The sequence below is a fragment of the Grus americana genome, assembly GCF_028858705.1.
Source record: "Grus americana isolate bGruAme1 chromosome 27 unlocalized genomic scaffold, bGruAme1.mat SUPER_27_unloc_1, whole genome shotgun sequence".
Classification (NCBI taxonomy): Eukaryota; Metazoa; Chordata; class Aves; order Gruiformes; family Gruidae; genus Grus; species Grus americana.
Window position 1 is genome coordinate 276422 of NW_026561291.1, and position 6286 is coordinate 282707.

General features: G+C 54.1%; 1 pseudogene; it reads left to right on the top strand.

The window, feature by feature from the left end:
• The first annotated feature begins 1607 nt into the window (after positions 1 to 1607).
• On the top strand, positions 1608 to 2556 carry LOC129200036 (olfactory receptor 14A16-like; annotated as a pseudogene).
• Positions 2557 to 6286: the final 3730 nt, after the last annotated feature.

Consider the following 6286-nt stretch of genomic DNA (forward strand, 5'->3'; position numbering starts at 1 on the left):
TTGGAAATGGGAGGCTTGCTGAGAGCTCAGGGAAGGAGAAATCTTCAGAGCCCTTGACACGGTAAGTCTCTGGGTGCAGGGCAATGCAGCTGTAGTTCCTGGAGGCATCTCCTCAAGCTGGAACAGCTCAAGCGTATGGGATCTATAAGGAGGGGGTGGGCTTTTTTAGGCAATTTTGAATAGCTGTGTAGCCAGAGTTTTCAGCTGGAGGTGCCCAAGGCTGTCCTTCACATCAGGGTCCCTGCCCACCAGGGGAATCTTCTGCCTGCCAGGGTCAGCCCTCAGCCTGCCCGGGGAGCTGCCCAGGGCACTGCAGGGAGAAGCTGTGGGTGGAAGGAGCGACCCCCTGGAAGGGCAGGGCAGGGTCCTTCTGATCTTGAGAGGGTGCTGCGTGTTTCCAGGCTACTCACAGCTTCAGATCACCCCTGGGACATTTGCCATGGCACTTCTCAAGGAGCATTGGGATCCCCTTGGGCAGTGCCCTGGTGCCAGGAGGGGTCTGCAGGTCAGAGCTGAGCACACAGAGGGTGGGATGGGCTCTGTGAGTAGGGACAGGGAGGAGAGGTGTGGGCAGAGCACCAGCTCCTGGCAGGGACAGCTCCAGGCAGCAGAGACATGGGCAGGGAGTGGGAGGAAACTGCAGCCCTGGGCTAGGCTGCCTTCAGGCTGCTCTCTTGTGGTCCCTCACTCTAGATGTCTGCTGGGCGTTGTCTGCTGAGCCATGAGCTGACGCTGCCTTTAGGACATGCCATCTTCAGGACATCGGACTGTCTGCTTTGCCTGTGCTGCTGGGCTTGGGAGCTGCCCCAGAAGAGCACGGCTGTGCTGTAGGATCCCAGGGAGTGCTGAGCTTTCCCTTGGAGGTCAGTTCTCTCCTCTCAGAGGCCTTTGCTTCTCTCTGAGAGGGGCTGTGTCCTTCTCTCTCAATCACAACTCCACCTCTGGACTGGGAAGGAGTTTTCAGATCTGCCCTTGGAAACACAACTCCCCTGCTCTCATCACAGTCTAGTTTTGGGGTTTTTTTTTAAGGTGTCATTTGTGTGTGAGGTCATCTTCAAGACAGCACAAGGAAAATGTCAGGGCAGCTGGGTGACAGTCTAAAGGACACTGCAGCTCTCCTGACTCTGCACTAAGCTACAAAGATCTGAACCCTTTTGCCTGTCCTTCCTCAAGACCCTTCCTATTTTCCATCCTAAAATGAGTATTTCTACCCCTCACAAGAACACCCCTCAGATGTGACAGTGGAAAATAAAAAGCACAGACAAAATTCTTACAAGGACATACTAAGCCACTCTTGTGCATCCTGGGAACTTCTGAGTCATGACAGCAGGGACTGAATTTTACCATTAGAAGTGGATTACATCTGACATTGATTTTTAACATTTGAGCTTTCACAAACCAGCTCCATGTACCCACTGCAGCTGAGCACAGCTGACTCCTCAGCTCCTCACAACACATCAGCCAGCACAAAGCAGAGAAAGGAAATGCATTTCAGCATGGGGGTTTTACTATGAAAAAATGGAGTGGCATTGCTCAGAGAAATCTGTCACAATTTTCCTTGTCCTTCCTTTTTTCAACCAACCAGCCTCAATGTCAAGAAACAGCAGATGTCCAATGGCAGCTCCATCACTGAGTTCCTCCTCCTGGCATTGGCAGACACACGGGAGCTGCAGCTCTTGCACTTCTGGCTCTTCCTGGGCATCTACCTGGCTGCTCTCCTGGCCAATGGCCTCATCATCACTGCCATAGCCTGCGACCACCACCTCCACACCCCCATGTACTTCTTCCTCCTCAACCTCTCCCTCCTTGACCTGGGCTCCATCTCCACCACTGTCCCTAAAGCCATGGCCAATTCCCTCTGGGACACCAGGGCCATCTCCTACACAGGATGTGCTGCTCAGGTCTTTTTCTTTTTCTTTCTGATCTCAGCAGAATATTTCCTTCTCACAGTCATGTCCTATGACCGCTACGTTGCCATCTGCAAACCCCTGCACTACGGGACCCTCCTGGGCAGCAGAGCTTGTGTCCACATGGCAGCAGCTGCCTGGGGCAGTGGGTTTCTCAATGCTGTGCTGCACACGGCCAATACATTTTCTATACCACTCTGCCAGGGCAATGCCCTGGACCAGTTCTTCTGTGACATCCCACAAATCCTTAAGCTCTCCTGCTCAGATGCCTACCTCAGGGAAGTTGGGCTTCTTATATTAAGCTGTTTTTTAGGTTTTGGGTGTTTTCTTTTCATTGTGCTGTCCTATGTGCAGATCTTCAGGGCCGTGCTGAGGATCCCCTCTGAGCAGGGACGGCACAAAGCCTTTTCCACGTGCCTCCCTCACCTGGCCGTGGTCTCCCTGTTTGTCACCACTGTCATATTTTCTCACCTAAAGCCCCCCCTCCATCTCCTCCCCATGCCTGGACCTGGTGGTGGCAGTTCTGTACTCGCTGGTGCCTCCATCAGCGAACCCCATCATCTACAGCATGAGGAACCAGGAGCTCAAGCAGGCCATTAGGAAAGTGATTTCATGGATGTTTCTCATGAAAAATTTATCTCAGTTATGATATACTTCCCATCTCTCTTTCACAAGTGACTGCCAGGGTAACCAATATCAGGCCTTTACTTGGTTTCTTTGTTTATCATTATCCTCAGAGTTATCTGTTTGTTCATTTGTGTCTATTTTGTTCCTAATGAAATGTTCAGATTCATCTCAGTTCTACTGAGGAATGAACTTGCTCTGCCTCACTTGTATAAAAGGGTTGTCTGACCCTGGGACTCTCTCATCGCACCTCTGTAATAAAGTGGCATCTCCTCAATGCAGTTCCTCACGATTGAGCTGTTCTTCCAAAGCTGATGTCAACATCAGACCCAAGGAATTTCACCCCCAAAGGGCGTGTTTCTCCCTGCGTTTTGGAGAGAAAAGCTCACTGTCACTTTGGGAGCTGTTAGAGATCGAGGGGTGGAATTTGGACTCAACCATTGGTGTGTGGTGAGAATGGGGATGGTGAGTGGTCTCTAGAGGTACATGCCCAGGGCTATCCCACATGTGACAGTGCAGAGGACATCCCCCCAGAGGGGAATCTGCAGCTGCCTGCAGATCTCTGTGGTGGGCAGTGGCTGGACCCACCCCAAGGTGAGCGATTGCCCGAGCTGCATTCACCCAAAGAATCCTGGTATCTGCAAGGAAACAAAGACAGAGATGACCAGTAACAGACCAACTCCTGATTTGGCTTTGCATGTGTGCGCAGCTTTTGCTTTACCTGTGAAACTGCCTTCATCTCACCCCACGAGTTCACTCACTTTTACCCTTTGGATTCTTCTTCCCCATCCTGCTGGGAGGGAGGGAGCGAGTGAGCAGCTGTGTGGGGCTGAGCTGCCTACCGGGTTACACCACACCACCAGGACATGTTCTTGGGACAACCTCCCCCACCCATCTGCCAGCTCTTACCCCACAAGTCACTCCCAGACAAAGCTCCTCAGCTGGGGCTGAGCTGGAGGACTGGGGTCCAGCTGTGACCAGAGAGAGGACAAGGCTTCTCCTGGGTCCTCTGCAGCCTTTGTGATCCCCACAGATCAAGGTAGCATGCAGAGGAGAACCTGGCAACATGCAGACCATGCCCATGCCCATGAGGGCCCTCCAGAAGAGTCCCTCAGTCTAAATGTCCAGCCTGGCTTGCTTTTGCATGAAGAGACAGAGGAGAAACTGCCCCAGGAGCCTCCTGCCAGACCCCTCTCCTCATGTCACCTTTCCAGCCCTGGCCATTCACCATGGTCCTTGGGAGGGCTGACCTTTGCCATGTCCTGCGGGGCTCAGTGGCCGTGTCGCTAGGAGAGGCAGTCCTGCCCAGCCTCTGTCCTGGCCCAGAGCCCTGCAGAGTGCAGAGCAGGGCTGATTGGGAACCAGCACCTGGGACACAGCTCAGCCTGGGCAGGGGCAGGGTGCTGGGGGAGGCTGCCCAAGCAGGAGGGCCACTGGGGGCTGGGGCACTGCGAGCTGCTGTGGGGGATGATGCCAAGGGAGACTTTTCTCCACCACTGAACACCCCTTGCCCCAGGGGATGTGCGCAGCAGGGCCGTGGGGCCATGTGTGGGGCTGCATCTGCCCAGGGGAGGGAATGCCCACAGCAGACACAATGCTCCAGGGAGCTCCCACACTGCTGGGACCTCAGAATTAACCCCAGCCCCCAGCCAGGCAGGGCTCTCGCCCTTCTTACTGCGATGGTGCCAGTGGACATGTGCTGGCTCAGGAGAAAGCACTGACCAATCTGATTGACCTCTCAAGTTCTCCCTGCTCAGAGCAGACCACGGGGCTAGAGACCTCCATAGGTCCCTTCCCAGCCAAACCTCTGTAGGGAGAGGGGATAAGCAGTGGAGGTGAGGGTAGTGTGTTGAGGCATTGCTGGCATTTTTAATCCCTGGCTAAGTCTGTCCTCGGGATTATGCATTGAATGACTTCATCCTCAAAAGGAGGCTCTGCTCCATGGGCACCAGGAGTCAAACCAGCACTGGGCTACCACCAAAACGGCTTCACTCCGTGCAAACTGTGTCTGACAAATTTTGTGGCCTTTAACGATGATGTTAGAGCATTGGTGGATAAGGGAAGAGTGACAGACATCATCTACCTGGACTTGTGCAAAGCATCTGACACTATCCCGCATAAAGTCCTGGTGTCTAAATGGGAGAGATGTGGATTTGAGGGAGGAACCACTTGGTGGATAAGGAATTGGTTGGATTGTTGCACTCAAGGAGTTGTGGTCAACAGCTCCACATCCAAGTGGAGATCAGTGACGAGTGACGTTCCTTGGGGGTCGGACTGGTGCTGTTTAACATTGTTGTGGGTGACATAGACAGTGGGATCGAGTGCACCCTCAGCAAGTTTGCCGACGACACCAAGCTGTGTGGTGTGGTTGACACACTGGAGGTAGGGATGCCATCCAGAGGGACCTTGACAGGCTGGAGAGGTGTGCCCGTGTGAACCACATGTAGTTCAACAAGGCCAAATGCGAGGTCCTGCACGTGGGTCGGGGCAATCCCAAGCACGACTATAGGCTGGTTGAGGAATGGATTGAGAGCAGCCCTGAGGAGAAGGACTTGCGGGTATTTATTGATGAAAAGCTGAACATGAGCTGGCAGCGTGCACCTGCAGCCCAGAAAGCCAACCCTGTCCTGGGCTGCATCAAAAGCAGCGTGACCAGCAGGTCGAGGGAGGGGACTCTGCCACTCTTCTCTGGTCTCATGAGACCCCACCTGCAGTACTGCGTCCAGCTCTGGGGTCCCCAGTACAAGACAGACATGGAGCTGTTGGTGTGAGTCCAGAGGAGGCCACAACGATGATCAGAGGGCTGGAGCACCTCTCCTATGAAGACAGGCTGAGAGAGTTGGGGTGGTTCACCCTGGAGAAGAGAAGGCTCCGGGGAGACCTTATAGCAGCCTTCCAGTACCTGAATGGGGCTACAGGAAGGACTGAGAAGGACTCCTTTATCAGGGAGTGTGGTGATAGGACAAGGGGTAATGGCTTTAAACTGAAGGAGTGTAGATGTAGATTAGATATTAGGAAGAAATTCTTCCCTGTGAGGGTGATGAGTTACTGGCACAGGTTGCCCAGAAAAGTTGTGGATGCCCCATCCCTGGAAGTGTTCCAGGCCAGGTTGGATGGGGCTTTGAGCAACGTTGTCTAGTGGAAGATGTCCCTGCCCCTGTCAGGGAGGTTAAAACTGGATGATGTTTAAGTTAATTACACATTGTCTCTGCCGCTCCTTTCTCCTCAGGGGGAGGAGTCCTCACACCTTTCCCCAGTGGGGGGTCCCTCCCCCAGGAGACAGTCCTCCATGAACTTCTTCAACATGAGTCCTTCCCACGGGCTGCAGTTCTTTACAAACTGCTCCACCGCGGGTCCCTTCCACAGTGTGCAGTCCTTCAGGAACAGACTGCTCCAGCGTGGGTCCCCCACGGGGTCACAAGTCCTGCCAACAAACCTGCTCCAGCGTGGGCTCCTCTCTCCACGAAGCCACAGGTCCTGCCAGAAGCCAGCTCTGGTGTGGGCTTCCCACAGGGTCACAGCCTCCTTTGGGAGCATCCACTTGCTCCGGCGTGGGGTCCTCCATGGGCTGCAGGTGGATATCTGCTCTACGATCAACCTCCATGGGCTGCAGGGGGACAGCCTGCCTCACCATGGTGCTCCCCACGAGCTGCAGGGGATTCTCTGCTCTGGCACCTGGAGTACCTCCTCCCCCTCCTTCTTCACTGACCTTGCTGTCTGCAGAGTTGTTCCTCTCACATATTCTAACACCTGTC